Here is a 20,233-nt window from a genome sequence, read left to right as displayed (position 1 = left end):
ACGACAATAGCCATTGCTAAGAATAAATCTTTCCATGGTAAAAATCAACATATTTGATTAAGACATGATATTGTAAAGCAGCTACTAAAAGATGAAATTATTTCAATTAATTATATGAAGTCAGAAATGAATTTGGCAGATTTCTAACTAAATCACTTGGCAGACAGATGATAATAAAAACATTAAGGGAATGAAACTAGTGCTTAAGTGAGAAATTAAAATGTTGGTAACCCAACCTATGTGATTTAGGTAATAACAAAGTCATTTATGATTTTGTAACACTATAAAACATGTCTTTTCCTATAATATGAGAATAGTGCTAGTCTACAATTAAAGAAAGAATGAACTACAAAGTTCTTAGTGAATTGCATATTCCTTATGGACAATGTTCAAATTACAGTGAACACTTGATGGAATCACTTATATGAGTGTGGAGTGGTGCCGCTCCTATAAGATACTAGCAAAATCTCTAGAGCACTCATGAACAACCAGGCACGTGCATGACCTATAATGTGATTGGTGAAATATCTAATTTACAATAAGAATTTCTGGTTTATAAAAATTAGAAATTTCACTAATAATTCTGGAAGTTAAATCTCATTTTTTATATGATCTAGTTCATATATAACCCAAATAAAATAATTATAATCATCATATATAACCCTTTCATTTCTTATTAGTTTTTGATTTTGAATAATCATATCCAAATCATCAAATTTTGCATATCCATTTAGATATTCATTACCCATCCTTTTTTTTTAAATAAAAAAAATACTTAATTGAGTAATGATTTTTAATTTTTTTTAGAGTCAATAATTTTAATAAGTTTAGTTAAAAATATGCATGTAAAACCATTATTAACATATAAATATATCATTAACAACAATCATATAAGTTAAAAACAATAAATTTATTTTAAAAACATATCCATTTATAATATAACAAAAGAAGTTGTTCCAACATAATACCATTATCATCCCTCCTAGTACTGAATCTGTCAGGTCAATTCAAGAGATGAGAATAAAGGCTTAAATTTTCATGTTATTGAAGCTTGCACGTTAGCTCGCATGTTGTATTTTGTAGAGAAGAAAGAGACAAATAGGATGCTAACCGATGTGCAATATTCCATATTCATGGTCAGCACCACTGTGTCGTCATATGATTGACAAACTAATTCTTTCTGAAAGAGCATAGTAATTCTCAAAGAAGTTTCATCGAATAGGTAGGTTTGAAAGAATGTGCATATGCAGACACCATTGCTTCAACCTTGGAAAGGCAGGCACACAACATAGTAGAACTTACCTACAAAAGGACCTTCTCATGAAATATTGAAATATTCCACAAATGTAAAGGCCAAGTGTAAAATTTGGTATTATACTGAAAAAAAATCGTTTTTTTCTTATTAAAGATTATCAAAAATCTATTTCAATTCAAAATCTTAATAAGTGAGATGAGACTCGGGGAATAGTTTTGTATTAACTTTAAACTTCCACAAATCAATCATTATTTTATTTTTTATTTTATTAATTTCATTAAAGATTAGACCTATCAGTATCTTATGTTTTATTTTATTAATTTAATTAGAAAATATATGATTAGTGAAGTTGAAACTCATGACTGCTATATAAATTATTAAATTTCTAATATTATATTATATAATCATAGCAATCACAAAATTTAAATATTAAATAAAAATTTAGATATGGTTTTGTATTAACTCTTCAAGAGAGATGAACAAACTAAAGTGGAAAATTGATGGAGTTTTATGATTATTTTTTTTAACTTCCCTTTCACATATAAAATAGCATTATACATCTCATTTTATTTATTAAGTTATATGCCTTGTTTATTTTTTCAATTTCTTATCTAAAATCTTAGACTACTTTGCTCGCATAATCTTTTTTTTTATTAACGTGGGTGTCCGGGCTAACTTGCGTGCACTTCGACTAATCCCACGGACCCTGAAGTTAACGACCATGTAAACCTCCAGTGACCATCATATTAGCAACCACAGGGCTCGAACCTGAGACCACAGGGGGATCAAACCCCTTAGTCCCAAGCTCTTACCACTAGGTCATCTACTAGATAGTTGCCCGCATAATCTTTGACTACATGTAAATGTGCCAGCCTACATGTATCACATAGGGTTTTATATATATATATACGAGAGGTATCTTTAGATCACTACTAGAAAATTGTTAAACATAAATAGAAATACTGACAAAAAAAATATCATCGGTAAATTATAACAACATTTACTAATAGAATATAATGTTGTTGTTTCAGTCAATATTCATTGACGAAAACATTTTTGTTGGTGTATACCGAGATGATTATAGGTGAAATTCAAGGAATGAAAAAAAAATTAGATAGGTATTTACTCATTATTTCTTTTGAAAAATATGGCATGACAACAAACGAAAATACTGACAGAAAAAATATCATCGGTAAATTATGATGACATTTACCAACAAAATATAATGTTGTTGTTTTGATTAATATTCACTAACAAAAACATTTATGTCGGTGTATACCAAGATGATTATAGGTGGAATTCAAGGAATGAAAAAAAATTGGGCAAGTATTCTCTTATTATTTCTGTCAAAAAATATGATATGTCAATATTACTGACAAAATTAACGATAAAAAATAATCATTGCTAATTTCCATGCATTGATAACTTCATCAATAATATTCAAGTTATAACATTCCAGAAGACCCTCCTCCCCCGTTTCTTTTTCTTAGTTCTTTTTATTTCTATAGAAAATAACACATATCCCCCATCATTGTGTCACAAAACAAGCTCACATCATCACAAATTCAACCACTCCAACACTCAATCTATTAGTATTCTTGTTTTGGCTCAATTTGTTTTGGAGATTCGCCACATCAAGTAAGCAAACATATCCATTTTTTGTTGTAACCCATTTTTTTATGTTAGTTTTTTGGTATTTTTATGTAGTATATGTAGTTTGTTTGTGTGTTGACTTGTTTTATAGCTTTTTCCTATAGAAATTTATTGTATGAATGTATGATTTGTACATGTTAAGGTTTGTTTGAGATTTTCAAAAATTATATTTGTTTATCATTTGATGAAATTGAGTTTAATTTTGTAACTTATGTGTTTTATAATGAAATAAATAATGAGTTACTTAATGAGTATGTTTCATATTTTATCAATTTTATTGTGATGTTGAGAATTTATGTAAATTTGGAGGAATTCGATTTTTTTAAAGAAAATTGATCATTATTAAAAGGCATTATAAAAATAGATTGATTAATTTTGAATTTAACCAATAATTTTAAATTGAGATGATTTTTTATTGGAGCACACATGGAAAATTAGCATATCCAGACTGTATGAAAAATAACAAAGTCTTTACTTTAACAAATGGTGGTAAAATATTTGTTTTTATCATTAAATGTTCTGGCCGACCAATCACAAGAACAAAAATAATAGAAAGAACTTATTTGTAGGTAGAGTTGAGAAGGATGTTGCCCTACTGGTATAGTCAACTGAAGAATTGTATGGCATGGACCCACAGTACGAGGGCATTGTGTTTGGTTTTCAATCTAGTATACAGAAGTTTTCTAATTTTGGTGTGACCATAATTGGGTAAAACAAAGTATTTTGTGGGAGTTTCTTTATTGGAAGACTAATCTTTTTTGCCATAATATGGATGTCATGCATATAAAAAAGAACATGTTTGAAAACATTTTTAATACTATGATGTATGTGAAGGGAAAGACAAAAGAAAACATGAAGGCTAAAATGAATATACCTTCGTTTTGTCACCATAAAAATATGGAGTTGGTTTATGATGGGTCACAGGTCGTAAAGCCCAAGGCTAGCTTCGCTTTAGACAAGAATGCATAATTGCTAGTCTACCAATGACTTAAGATTCTGTGTTTTCATGATGGATATGTTTAGAATATATCTAGATTGGTGAATTTCGAGGATGAAATTTTGTATGGAATGAAGAGTCATGACTACCACGTGTTTATGCAAACTCTTATTCCACTTGCTTGTCGGGATTTATTGCTAAAAATGGTATAAGATGCACTCATGGAGATCAAACACTTTTTTAGAGATATATGTTCTAACAAGTTGTATACCAAACACATGAAGAAGCTTGAAATGAATAATGTCTAGACAATCTACAAAATTAAGATGATATTCCCTTCATTTTTGTTCAACTTAATAGAACATTTACTCATACATTTACCATTTAAGGCAAAAGTTGGACGTTATGTCTATTATAGATGGATGTATCCATTTGAGAGGTTATGAATTATATATATGCATCCTAATTAAGTTTCAATTGTCTTTTGTTTTAACAAAACTTAAAACATTCATTTAATTCCAAGGCTTTTATACAGATACTTATTCAACCTTAACAAAAAAAGTTAAAAACAAGGCTCATGTTAAAGCTTCAATATGCGAGGTTTATATTGTTGAAAAGATCTCAATATTTAAAGCCTCACTTGAGAACAAAAATCAACCGTGTTCCAAGACATGATGATGGTAGGGAAATGCCTTCAAGTGGGAATTTGTTAATATTTTCCCATCTTGGATAACCTTTGTAAAAAAAATATAGTGAAAGGAAGATGCTTAAGAAAAATTAAACTCAGACATGCACATAATTATATGTTATTTAGATGTAATGAATTAAAATCTTTTATTCAGTAAGTACAAGATTAATATGTTGTTATTTTTAAACAATCTTCTCTTATACTATTGTCATGACATGCACAACATCGAATTATGGATCTTCGCCCTAGATCAAGGGGGTTTTAGATGTGTTGGGATTAATCATGAAACTATGATTTGGAGAGTTGAGAAGTCATGACATAGTATTATGGTCATTAGAAAACCTACTAATCTATAAGAGTCTAGGTAAGGGGACTAGTTGTGCATAGGAAGACACATCATCGCTAGTGCACCCTACCTACGGCAAACTACATTATTGATTGATTGTTTTTTTTCTAGGTCATGTTTTTTTTCCTTGGTCTATCTAAAGTTCAAAAAAGGTTTCCTCAAAAAAGAGATTCATATCTTATGGATTTGAAGTAGATCCCTCTTAGTAAGGAGGTTCATCCCTTATCAAGCTAAAACTTATCCATTCTAAGACCTAAATTGTAATGTACTTATTTCTATTTTGTATCTTTAACACTTGGGATATGCTTTATAGTTTAATTTTATACCCCAAATATTAAAATCTACCATTAATTACTAACATTTTATTTTTGTTAGTCCATTTAATTTAATACCGCAAATATACATTATATTGTAAAATTCATACTCCAAATATTAATTGAACAATTGATTTTTATGGCGTTTTTTAAATTTTGGTCAAATCCTAATAGATAATCACAAACTTGTTATGATATCCATTAATTGATTTTTTATTTATTTTTTAAAGTATGACAAAAATACAATTTATTTTAATTTTTTTTTATAAAATATGCATGAAATAAGGAATTTTGAATTTGTATTTGTATTTTTCTAAAATTTCAAAGAAAAGCATGTATATTTAATATCGGGCCACTCTCTTACAATGTAAGTTTATAGCCCAAATATTAAATGAAATGGTTAAAAAACATGTGATGGGCCCACCACAAATAATTTTAAAATGGTACCTATTTTTTCTTAATTTTTGGAAATTATTTGGGTTTTTTTGGTGAAACAAGAAAAAATACAACAACAAAAACTGTCAAAAACTCATTATGGTGTGTTTGCCAAACACGTCCTAAGGATCAAATAATGCATTTTTTTTCTTTGTAAGATTTTACACAACCAAACATTGCCTTAGGCTTGTAAGGGACTTAGCCCAGCCACATTGAATGGGCTTCCTAGTCCAAGCCCAAAAGCCCTCGAACACGACCCACACTCAGGAAAAAAAAAGATCAAAGGAGATTTTTGTATGAATCCAAACCAAGAACTCGACAACAAAACCCAAAAATCAAAGTGAAAATATAAGTCTGATCGTGTCGAAACAAAAGCACATAAGGACGCAAAATGAAGAACTAATGCACAATTATGTATTGAAAAGCAATAACAAGTTCTTGTTTTCAATAAAATCAAACTTTATAGCCATAAACACAAACCTAGATATTCAAACTTTAAAGAATTGATTGATCTAAGTAAGCATTTAATGGACAAGAAAATGGCAAAATAACATCAAATAAAGGTCTAAGCTTTGGCCAAGATACATGAATCAAGCTAAAAAAATCAGTTTGTGAGAAATCAAATTTTAAAGCTAAGAACACTCAAATCCATCCATAAAAAAAAAAAAAACTTCAAAAACACCAATTGAAACCTATTATCTACAATAAGAAAAAAATGCATTCTCTTATACATAAATAATGTTTGGTTGATCATTTTTATTGTCCCTAAGTTCAAACATTATGCTTGCAATTTCAACAAACCCAGTAAACTACCTTGAAACAACATAATCCACAACAATATCATACTTAACATATTCTACCATAACTTTAATATTGATTAACTAAACATTAAAGCATGCAAAATAACATTATACACGATCATTTACCATTTTATTATCACCTTCTAACATGTCTATCAAGGCATCAAACAAAACTTGAGCATACACAAGTTATTTTCAAAGCATGCTTAAAACAACTTAAAACAATCATTCATTGCCTTTAAACTAACAAATAACTATAATGGATGCATTATAAACATTTTAAACAGGAATTTAAAAAATAAAATAGAAGGGGAGGTATATGCTTATTGAGCGACCTTCTCATCAAAGTTAGAGGTATACCTTGTCTAATCAATGTTGTCTTCTTTGCTTGGAATTTCATGCTCCTTCTTCAAGCCCTAGATATAGTATCTCTACTTTCAATTTTAGACTTGCAAGTTATGCCTTCTTCCTCTCTTTTTTCACTTCCCTTTTACCAAACGACTTTCAATAGCTTAATTTTATTTGAGTTTCTCAATTTGTTGCTTTTTTTTCTCCGTGATTTCTTTTTGTGTTCTCTCTATTTTTTTTCTTCCATCTTATGCACAAAAGTATATAGCCTTTTTATAGGCAAAATAAAATAGAAAACAGAAAAATAATTATGGTCTTTACCAAGATTTAGGTAGGGAAGATTCTTATTCTCTCTTCCAAAACCTTACTCTAAAAAAAAAAAGGGGTTTTAGTCCCTTTCTGTCCTCTTATAAATAGAAATCACACATGAGAAAACAACCTTAGATTCTTTTTTTTCATGGTGAAATTTTCTTTTGTTATGGCTGAATGGGTTAGGTAATTTGTCAAGGTCATTATGGAGATTAAAACATAAATGATTCATTAAAGATTTGAATCTTATAGAGGGTATGTAGATCTACCCTTCAATCTTTAAGTTTCTTTCAATTGAACCTCTTGGAAACCCTTTTTAGAGTAACTAGTTCTTTTCCATTATCACATATTTGTTCACCAAATCATCGTACTTGGTCACCTTTTCTTTCAACTACTCTCGGATCCCTTGTGCAATTTCCTCAAACTTCTTGGCTATGTCTTGTCATTCACTAATCATCCCTTGGTTGTTTTTTCTTAGTTTCAGGTCTTACATTATCACAACTATCTTTTCATCCTTTTCTCTTAACTGTTGGTTCACAGAGGCCTTCATCTTGTCCTCATCAACAAGTTGGGTTTCTAAAAACTTATGTTAACTCTTACTATAGCATAGCTCAATTCTAAGCTTATCAAGTTCATGTTGCAACTACTCTTCATTGTTAACTCTTTTTCTTATAGGTTATTTGGTGATAGATGGTCTAGCTTTGCAATTGTTATTGGGCATGTTCTTCAAAGTTGTCAAATACTTCATATAACCCATTGTTTCTCCAAACTGAATAATTAGAACTTACTAGGAATTCAACCTCTTCTTCACCTTTGTGAACCAGTACAAACTACCTCAAATCTTGTTTGATAACTTTTAATTCAACTAGATAATCAGAATCTTTGGACAACCAATAAAGGTGAATAACTAATATAACTAAATAGTTTAGTTAGTGAGACATATGCTTTATCTCAACAATTCATGACATAAGAGGAGCTTCCTACCTAAGGGGCTTTCTATATGAAATTAGCATTAGTGGCTTCAATACTAATAATCTTGGCAGCTTATGATGGAAATAACACTAACTCAAAGATGGCAAAGACAACTGCTTGGTATCTTTCATCTCCTAACTTCCCCTCATTTTTATTTGTATTCAGCCTAGCTTCAATAAGCTTCCACTTAAAACTTCCATAAGTTGTTTTGTATCGATAAATTTTGTCTAAGTGTAGTAATTTAGCGACTTTAGCAGTTGTGTCTCTAATTTTTTGTTTGAAATAGACCTTATGCGAGCTGTTTGGGAAATTCAAAATCTGAGTGTAATCCGTAATAATAAGGGTCATGTCAATGTCTTTGAAGGTGGAACATTTGTAATTTGGGTCCCAGAAATGCAACGAGGCTTTGACTACTGAAATTCATACTGGAATCTTCTTTAGATGAGTGATCTTCTCATACATATTTTCAAAAAGAGTCTCATCTATATAACTCATAATTGACACAAGTTTTTCCATATTATTTATAGAACAATGCACTTTAGTTATGTACGGTAATTCCTCAACCTTGTTTCTTAGGCAATTCCCCTCAACTAATTGAATCATTTCAGATTTTTTCTCATATTCATAAAACGTTATAGAAGTCATAGTCTTAGCATAGAAAATCCCCTAAGAATTCAGGATTTTTTTTTATCAGGTTTTCCTTAATACAAAATGAATTATTAGGGAGTCAAACATCCTAAAGGTAGTATCTAGTCATTACATGAGGGGTAGGCTTACTACTTGGTCTCAAAAGGGTTTTTGACCTACCCAATGACTACTTTTTATGAAGATTATAGGGGTCTACAAGGAATGGTTGAGGTATAACATGATCGTCATTACTAAGTAAACACTCAAATCATAGTTGAGTGTTTCATGAATCTGGACCCCAATTGAAAGTCATTAGGCAAACCAATAATCCCTCACCTAACCTAGAATTGATTTTATACCCTGAGAATTAAAATGCATGAAGGCATGAATCCATATTCGATGTGCTTAAGCATGAATAATATATATATATATATATATATATATATATATATATATATATATATAAAGACTAAATATTAAAATTAAATCACCCAAACCAATAAATAATTAAGATACAACAAACAATGAACAAAGCTTAGTCCAACCAGAGATATCCCAAGTGGAGTCGTCATCTTATCGTGACGTGCATAACGTTAAATAGTGAACCTTCCTCCTGGATCAAAAGGATTTTGGATGTGTTGTTATTAATCATAAAATTATTATTATTTAAGGGGTTAAGAAGTCACTACCTAATATTACAGTCACTTGAAAACCTACTAGTTTGCAAGAGTTTGGGTAAGGGAACTAGTTGTGTATGAAGAAGACACATCACCCTCGGTACACCCTATGATTTTTTTTCTAATTCATGTTTCTATTAATTGATCTATCTAAAGTTCATAAAAGGTCTTGTTAGTAGGGAGGTTCCTATCTTATGGATTTAAGGCAGATCCTTGTATAAACTGATAGATTAAATAATTCCTTGTAGGCAACATTGATAATTTTTACTATCTCAAAATTCACATCTAATTGAATCTTAATTTTTTAATACAAGATGAATAATTTATCACATGGTTCAAAATACATGTAAGAAGTACTTTATAATTCTTAACTCTTATAATACTTAATTTTATTACATCTTTCTCTTTAACTACTAATAGTTATAATCTTGTACCAGGTTTATCAAATTGAAAGGAATGCTAGTGGTAGTTTGAATTTACTATGCTTAAGTGCTAAAATAAAGGTTAAGTTTTATATAATGGGTATTTTCTTTCATACTGAAAAGTATGACCAGGTAGAAAGACCTATAATAGTGGAGTTTATGTTAAGAGATCAATTTCTAATGAGTTTGAAGTTGATTATTATGGGAAATTAGAAGAGGTTATTGAATTGCAATATCATAATGAGCATATTATAGTTTTTTTATTCAAATGTTATTGGTATGATACCACCATGGTTTGGTCAAAATTAATATAAAGGCTAGACTTCAAATGTCGATGATTTCTTTAGAAATGATCGTTTGAGGGTTGATTGGTTATTTATTGTGAAAACCAAACCTAAGGGTCATGTCCAAGTTGTTTAGGATGGTAACGAGAAAGTAACTGTTGGAGACGATGTCTTTTAACTTGATGAGTTAGTTAATCCATATTGAGTTACTCTGTCTACCGATTTAGAAGAAAATTCAAATTTTCATGTAGCTGAGAATATTTTTGTTGATGTTGAAGAATTAAATAATATATTGAGAAGTAGTAGACGTACAGAAGTCGATGAAGATTATGAGATCGACGAGCTTTAGTTAAATGAAGAAGATTACGAGCTTCAGTTCATTGAAGAAGATTATGATAGACATGATGATAATGAAATTGAAGAAGAAGAACAAGAACAAGAAAAAGTCATTACATGTAGGGTAGGTTGGTTAACTAAATTGGTCTTAAAAAGAGTTTTTTGTTGCCTAATTAACAGCCTTAATTATCTGAACCAAGGCCTACAAGGTAAGAAAACATCGGTCAGGGCAATACCATATCGGTATATTATTTATCTCCAAGTACACTTTTAATGAAAATTGACGGTTTCGTGCATGTTACCCTAGTCAGATGCCATTGAGGCACCACTACTTCCCCTCCTAATCCTATGGCTTCAATCATGTTATAATACAAATGTTATATTGTGTGTTCATAGGCACAACTCCATATCTAATCTAAAAATAATGAATAAAATATAAATGAATGAATTAACCAAAGTAGGTAATCAAATCATCATTAAAAAAAAGCAATAAACAAAGCTTAGCCCTTATAGACCCCTAGTGAAGTTGTCATTATGTTGCATGTGGACATTGAGGTGAGATATGTGTAAAAAAAGGGTAAAACAGGAAAAAGAGTTATCACATAGTTTATGGCAATTAGAAACCCTAACTCGTCTTCAGAGGTTCTATATAAGGGTCTAGTTATGTAATAGGAAAGATATACATCACTCTATACATTCTACCTAAGATAAGTTGTATATTTGTTTGTTTTTAATGATAAATATGTTTTAATATGGTTTCCCTAAACTGGTATGTATGTTATTCAAAGTATTGTCTTTATTCACATTACAACATCCAAAGGTGGATAGGGTTTAATTTTGGACCTTACCATCCTGGGTTATTTGGTGGACTATATTAATTGGTTCTATTATTTGTTAATTAATATCCGAAAAGCATGATATATTATGAGATCATTTCATCTTAGGTCTTTTAACAAATGATAAAATCATTTAATATAAGTTTAGGATATTCATGATCATTGTCAACTGACTAAATAATATCTAAAAGACAGGGTCTAATTTTAGACCATCCCATCCTGGGTTATTTAGAAATGATGGGCATACCTATATATAAGACTTATTGTGGTTTGAAAAATTCATATTATCTATTTAGTAGCATCCCATGAACAAGACGCACTATTGGACCATTCCATTATGAGATACTTAATAAATAATAGGAATAACGAATTGAATTTGCAAAATAAAAAGATTATGTGGTTACTAAAAAATTTATTAACTGATATTCTAGAGATCAAGTATTAATTGATATTATTATTCACTTATCAACATTCTAAGAACGAGGTCCAATATTAAATCATATCATCCTACGTCGATTAAAAGTTAATAGAAATAATTAATTCATTGATCAAATATTAAGTAATCATGTTACCCGATGATCAAAATCCTAAAGATATGGCCTAGTATAAGAAGTTTTCATCTTGGATCAATTAACAATTAATAGGAACAACCAATACAAGAACAATTTAATTATTATTATATCTTTTCTTTATTAATCAACATATAAAAGACAAGGCCTAAGGCTAAACCATACCATTTTGGGTTGATTAATCAATTATTATTATTAACAATGTTTTGTTTTTTCATATAAAAATAATTGGTTCATCTAATGTTCATTGCAAAAATTTTCACAATGATAAAAAAATTCTTAAATACAAATTGTATGGCTATATTCAACCATTTTATCTTATCCACCTAATCAACAAACAAATTCAAAATTAACCAGTCTATATTCAATCACATAAAAAACAAAACCAAATCAAATATTCGATAAATTTAACAAGCCTCTAACAAAATAAGTGCAATCATTCAAAATAAATTCTCATAATATTCATGTCTAATCCAATATTTATGAAATTCATATCAAATCACAAACACACATCAATCTAAATCAATAATGTCCAAACAGTAAAAAAAAAATGCACAACAATGAGCATTTTGTCCTAATTTTCACAATATTTCAGCAATTTATATATAAAAAAAATGATTTGAGTTTACAGGTCGACCTTCCAAGGTGTTTGATGTGTTTGGGATCTGTTAAAATCAAGGCTAGAGGACAATTGGAATAATGGTGGCACGTGTACCTATGCACCACCACCATTGTCAGTGCGTGGTCTTATGTGCCACCACTACTGGAGGAGCATAAGCTGATGGATCTGAAGTTTCTCTATCTTCTTTTTGCTCCTACATTTGCGGTGACGCCTACCAGTGCTCGAGGAAAGAGATATGGTCTTCCAAGTCTTTGGTCCTTTTCTCTCTCTTTCTCTATTTTATCTCTCTCTCTCTCTCTCTCTCTATTGTAACCTTTATTCTTCTTTAATTCTTCTCTCTACAGGTTTTATGTCACAATTATTGGTGTTGGTGTTGACTATGGAATGAGTTCACGATGGCAGTGGAGGAATCAATGATTGTTGTTGATATGGAGAATGAACAATATAAAGAAGATGGTGCTACAGCTGGTGTTAGGAGGTGACAATGGTTGTTGTCAAGTGTTGTGTTGGGGATGAAGAGTGTCTGTCACAGTGTTGGTTATGGAAGAAGTTCCTTGCAAAGGTGGAAACTCTCTTGCTGCCATTCACGGTGGAATTAAAAGTTGCTACATAGTGTTGCTGCTGTCATTCGTGGCTAGTGGCAATGCTACTCATGATGGGGGATGGTGGCTAGTCTTTATATGGATTCTATATTTTAGTGGTTTTTATTATTCTGAGAGCTCACGAGTTTTGACCTTTCTTTTTTTCTTTTTTCTTTTTTCTTTTTTTGTTTTGAGGTCTTTTTTGTTGGGATGTTATTATGTGTGAGGTGTGTAGATGTGTATGTCTATTTATACTATAATGAACCTTCTCAACCCTTCTATCTTTCTAGATTTTCTAGAAATTTCCCTTCCTTCTTGATTTTTCTAGAGAGTTCCCCTGCCTTCTAGATTCTTCTAAAAAGTTCCCCTATTATAAGATAACTTTGTTTTTCCATTTTTTTTTTTTTACTTTGCACTTATTTTTTTAAACTAAACTAGTTCTTATTACTTTTTTAATTATATTTTACTCACTAAAAAAATCTTTTTGTTGGATTGATTTTCTCTTTTTTTCTTCTTTTCTATTGAAAGTTTTTATTTTTGAATTTTTTTTCAATATAAAAACAATACGCGAAATGGTCCAAAATTATAAAATAACCAAAAATTGGTCAAATCGCGTCAACAACATATTTTCTGTGAATTTTGGTATTTTGGTATTTTTTTCAATTTTTAAAAAATAGATTTAAAATAGGGGTAAAAATGAGTAATGACAATATTAAATGTATACATCATCATTTCGTTCCTTAGTTAACAAATTAAATGATACCAAAAATACACATCCGCATTGTCAATGCATTTTTTATTGTGTTAGAAATTAACTTGAATTCTAGGTGCAATATCATGGGCACATTAACTAATACAATAAATTAAACTTGGATGTGCTTTCACTGTTCCTTCGAGTTTTAAAGAAAAAAAATCTAGCAGCAGATCATTTTAGAAATCTCACATTTTTTTAAACATTTTTATTTTTATTTTTATTTTCATTTTGATCCTCATAGTGTTACATTTTAGTCCTTATATGTAAGGAAAAACTGAGGAGAAATCCTCATCCCAACATCTATTCTAATTAAAAGGACTATCCCTGGAGGCATCGTGATGCAATGAGTTGATTTGTAAGAATGAAACCCCTTCTTAATTGGAAAACGTGGATCAGGTGCTCCTAATTAAAAAACGAATTTTGAGTTTTTATGGGTTTTTTTGTTGTTTTATAATGAATTAAGAGGATTATTTTGATGTGTTTTTTTTTTAATAAATCTTAGAATTATTGTGATGTAGAAGGGAGCAAAGTATTTATTTTTTCAAATCTTCATTTCAAATAAGAAAAAAAACAGGAAAAACATAATAATATTAAATAGAAAAATATAAATATAAATATAAAATTAATTAAAAAAATATTTATTTTTTCACAAAAAAAAACTCTTTTATCATTCTCTTCATGTTAAAAAGAACTCCTTCTTTAGTTCAGACCTTAGTCAAAAATTATCTTCTACTACAAACATCATTTTGTCCACGAGTCACTCTATTATGGATCCCTAATATCTTTGTATGAGTCTTCTTATCATAGATTTCTAACACAACATCTTTATGCGAGCCACCTTATTATAGATCTCACTACCAAGATTTCCAATAACAACAACTAACATAAATGGAAACAACACAATAGTTTCTATACATTATTTTCCTGATGGGAAACCTCTCAATTCTATCATACACAAGCACCTCATGTTGTGCGATCTTTTTCATTCATGGTTATTTAACAACATGCAACAACTAATTATCATGAATTGTTGAGTTTCAATATATATCATCTATGACTTCTAACCAAAACCTTCCAGAATTATTAGATTCTAATATCAAATATTAACATAGACGAGAATAAAAAATAATGAAGATTATTACAAGCTAAATTCTTGAAGACTAAGAATATCATAACAAGGAGAAGACTCTTAAAATAGTTAATGTTATTTATTCATATTTTTATTTATCAAAAAGTTATTACAATTCTTTATATACACACACTAGAATACCTTAATAATATTGAATTGAAAAATTAATCTAGGAAAAATATCCTCTTCAAGTAAAAAAATTAAAAATATATATATTCTAATACAGAATAAAAAAATAAAATTAACTAAAAAATATCTATTTTTTTTATTAAAAAAAAAACATGCATCATCCGAGGTTAATTTTTCGATAACACTACAATCACTGAAGAATACAAGTGTAAGCAATGCGTCGTTCATCTTCATTCTTAAAACAAAAACAATATGTTGAGAAGGATGGGCACTCACAGTCACGAGTCTGGCTTCCCAGGGCTAGTTTCTCGGGAACGTCAACGTAGTGTGCGAGGCCTTTATTTCTTAAATTTAATTTTTTTAATTTTTTATGAAAATGAAAAAAATAATTTTTCATTTTCCCTTAATTTCATAAAATACAATTACAAAAAATCTAAATAATAAAAATTTAACTATAAATAATTTATAAAATTTTAATTTTTTTTTATAACTTGATTTGATTTTATGAAAGTTTTGCAAAAATAAAACTCAAAACTATAACCTTGTCTCTTTTGATGATTATGCTTAATTTTATTGGAGTAATACTAGGAGATACGATAGAATCTCTTATTCTTAAAAATAAAAGAGATGTAACTATTTTTGTGATTTTAAAAACATTTATTTCAAAATTGATGTAATTTAAAAAAAGAACATCAATAAGGAGATTTAATAATTATTCATGAATTTATTTCATTTAAGAAAAAAATATCATAAAATATCTTAATATAAAATAGATAAATTTAGAGAGAGAAATCATAGTATTGACAGATCAGCCTCCTTAACGAATCCTTTATAAGCTAGACATGTCTGGGCATTTAACCAGGTGGACAATAAAGTTAGGCGAGTTTGGCCTCCAATATAAAAATACCAATATATATATATATATATATATATATATATATATATATATATATATATATAGAGAGAGAGAGAGAGAGTCCTTTTTAGTCATTTCATCATTTTTGTGTAATTTTATGTCTCAAATTAAGTTAGGAATTATCATAAAAATCATTAAACAAAATTAAAAATACAAAAGAAATTTAAAAAACAAAAACAAAAACAAAATAGTTGGGGAAAATTTGAACTAATAATTGAATTTCACAAATCAAAGATTTAGTTTAGGAAAATTATCATAAAATATCTAAATATAAAATAGATAAATTTAGAGAGAGAAATCAATTTTTAAAACACTTTAAAATATATAATTTAGGATAACAATATTTTTGTTCTATGAATTGAATGAGAAATGTATTTATATCCTTGTATGTATTTTTTTTGTTTTAAATCCTAATATCTAAAAGTTCAATGGACCCCAATTAATCCGGTCAAGCCGGGTCGGTCCTCTAAGGAGTAAAGCTCTCTCAGTGATAATATACTTTATTCACAATATTCAAACTCGAGACCTTATTTAAGAGGAATAAGCATCGAATCATTTAAACCAACCACCATTGATTATCCTTGTATACATTTATTTTTCTGTTATTGTGTGTGTGTGTCTATATATATATATATATATATATATATATATATATATATATATATAACCTATTAAATTGTTCCCAAAACATGAAGTTTTTTAAATTTCAAATAATTAAAGATTATATATAAACTCTTTCCTCACACTTACACATATTTTTGTGTAATTTACTTCCTCGCGAATCTATGGACCATCATTTTGTATGGATACTATCAAACACTAACTCTTGAAATCTTAATTTGAAAAGAGCTATGATTTAAAAAAACAATTTACACCTACTTTTTCAAACACTAACTATAAAAATTACTATAATATCAAGCACACACTCCCCAGTAAAAATTGCAAAGACCAATTAGCAACCTCTTTGTGGTCATAAAGCCAAACATGTTAACGTCACATCCATGAATGGATGGTAAACCAAAGGCATCACTGCGAGTGAAGTGATGGGTAAATTCCATTATTTAAACTAGGATTAAAGGACGAAAAGGATCATGTGCCCATCGTGGACATCTAAAATTGGGACGTAGTTCCATAATTTAATTAATTACAGGAGAGAAAAAGATTCTTAATTCCACCCCTTTCAATCAACTTCGTTAATCCTCTTAGTAGTAATTAATAAATGGATTCCTTCTCTTTTATGCATGTTCTTGATAAGATATATCTTCCAAGTAATAATGATATATAATTTAAAGTTAAATGCCCACTTTTCTCAAAAAGGAAAAGTAAAAAACTCGTCAAATTCCTAATTAATGTCATCCTCGTTCCAGTTTTAAGGAACCCATAATGATGTGATAATGCAAGATGATTACACACGCTAATCATCGTTGTTTGGTGCTTAATGTACATGCTCTTAATTATCTTTCTTCTTCCTTGCATTAATTAAAAAATATGTTCCCCATTGTGACGGGTTATTTTCATAATCTGTTTAGAATTTTTAATACTATATGATAAAATAATTTGAATATAATATAATTTAAATAAAAATCTAAAGGAGTTTTTTATTTCAATTCAGATACAATATATTTTTATTTATTTCAAGGCTAGCTCTGATTACTTTTCATACAATAATAGCAGCATTATCATCATATTATTTTATTTAAAATAGTTAATTTTATGGATTGTGAATGGAAATTAGCAATACATGCTTGTCCGAATAAAAATCTTTTGAATCTGTTTTTTTTTTGGTTGAATAGAAATTTTTTAAATAGCTTTTGTTTAAGTAATTTTAATATTTTGACAGTCAAAATAAAGTGCTACTAAGTACTATGTATATATAGAAAATAATTGGAAAATGGAATTGAATAGTTTTTAATTTTAATTTTTTTTATAGTTCTAGAGAGGCCAATTCGTATAAAATCTATGAGAAAATAACAAAATTGGGGATGATTTTGAAGATTTTTAAAACACTGGGGACTATGGCCCTCTCTAAATCCATAATTAACAGCATGAGGCTTTGATTAAACAACTTTAAGGGTATGTATAAAGACTTACAAGATTATGACGGAACAAAAAGGGAAAAGTAAAAAATATAAGCACTTCAGGAAAACCACAACCTTTTACTTTTTAGCCATGCCATGGTCGGAGCGTGGGTTGACAAGGATACATGGCCTCGGCGCATTTAAATTAATCTCTAAATTAATCATGATAGCGATAGCAAGCCAATTAAAAAAATTAACTTAAAAAAATAAAAATATTTAAATATTCCTAAAAATACTCTTAAAATACAAAATCTACATACTTTTAATTTATAATTTTAATATGTAGCCATCATACATTAAAAAAAGAAAAAAGAAATTAAGCCATAAAATATAGGTATTGGTGATTCATGATGGGCTCTGAGTGAACTAACCGGATGACCTGTTGGTGATGTAATCACAAGATTTCACCTAATGCTTTCTCTTTTACACTATTGATTTGCCGGTCGTCTTTTCTTTATGGCGAAAAGGCATTGTAATCCATAGTAAAGTCATGCTAAAAAATTGACAGTGACAAGATGGAGATTACAGACTAGCAGTGATGCAATTATCTCGTAAATATGATTGGAAATTTAATTACGATTATTTTTTAAAATATTTATCATTTAAAAATATATTAAAATAATAATTTTTTATTTTTTATAATTATTTTTTATATCAGCATATCAAATAATCTAAAAACATCAAAAATATATTAATTTAAAACAAAAAAATTTTAATTTTTTTAAAAACACTTTAAAAACATAAAAACATATCAGGCATAACATGAATGGGTAAGAGAAGAAGTTTGTAAAGATTGATATTTTTTATAATAAAAATTAGCATATTAAATTAAATTACTTACATGATAACATAGTTTACAAAAATAATAATGACTTATCTTGTCAAGATCAAACTTCGCTTTCCCTTTTTAATATTATGTTTTGAAAGAAATAGTATTTTAAAAAATAATATTTATATAATATCCTTTTCTTATCATGTTTTTTTTTTAAATGTTGCATTTTAGAACAATAATAAATAAAAATTATATTATTTAACCAATATATTTTTTTACAGTCCTGTTATTTAATTAAAAATTTAAATTTTCTATTCTAATAATAGCCCAAAATAACCGTAATGATTACTAAGTCAAACATAAGATTCCATTGCCTTTTATTTATAAATAAAAAAATCATTTATCAAGTTCCATCTAACAAGTTCAACTTCTAGATTAAGAGATAATTATTTTTTTGATATTATAATTAAATGATTATGAATTAGAATCTTAACATCCACAATCCTCTCTAATTAATTAAAAAAAAGCAACATATATAATATAGTGGACCTCTCTTTGAAGTCTAAAAATATCTCATTTTGCTACAACTAACAGTTTAAATTTTGGAATTAAAATTATTATTTTACACATATATAGGTGGAATTAACGGAGACGTCCACTACTAGCTAGCTAGATTAAACGGTCGAGATGGAGGGTCACTTGAAGAACTTTTGTTTGATAATGGCAGTTGCTTTCAAAGAGTGGGGATTATTTCACAAACACTTTATCTCCATATCCCTTGCACATCCGGCCAAAGAAAAAACAAAAGCAAGCAAGCAAATTACGAACACCCACATACTAAACAGTGTATGAATAATGGAGGACAAGGAGATATTTTCATAAGGTCTAACGATAGGCCAATAAGATTACTTCCTTAACCCTTTTCCTCTCTAGCTTAGCTTACTCCATAATGAATCCAAAACCCTTTGTGGAACCAGACATTTCCTCTCGTTATTCAGCTGCTTGTTCTCTTCCCCCACTTTCTTTGCTTTTTTTAATAAATTATATTTTTATTATTATTTCTATATCGTTTTGATGTGTTAATGTCAATAATAGTTTTTTTAAAAATAAAAAATTATCATTTTAATATATTTTTAAACAAAAAATACTTTAAAAAACAATTATTACCATACTCTCTAACCCACTCTATATCTGAACCCTCTCTCCCCGACCCTTTCTTTTTTTTACCGTGCCTTGTTTAAAGTGAATAAAAAACTATAAATAATATTTAATTTTTTTTACTATTTTTAATGTATATCTAACAAGTATGATTTTGAACCATCTTTATTTTATATTTAGATTTTTTTATTAAATATTAATAATTTTTATTTTATAAAATATAATAAATAAATATATCTTGAAATCTTTTATTAAGCGGTAAATATAACTATTGCTGAAGTGTTGT

This window comes from Populus trichocarpa, chromosome 1, assembly GCF_000002775.5.
Source record: "Populus trichocarpa isolate Nisqually-1 chromosome 1, P.trichocarpa_v4.1, whole genome shotgun sequence".
In the NCBI taxonomy this organism is placed as follows: domain Eukaryota; kingdom Viridiplantae; phylum Streptophyta; class Magnoliopsida; order Malpighiales; family Salicaceae; genus Populus; species Populus trichocarpa.
This window is presented reverse-complemented; position numbering follows the sequence as displayed.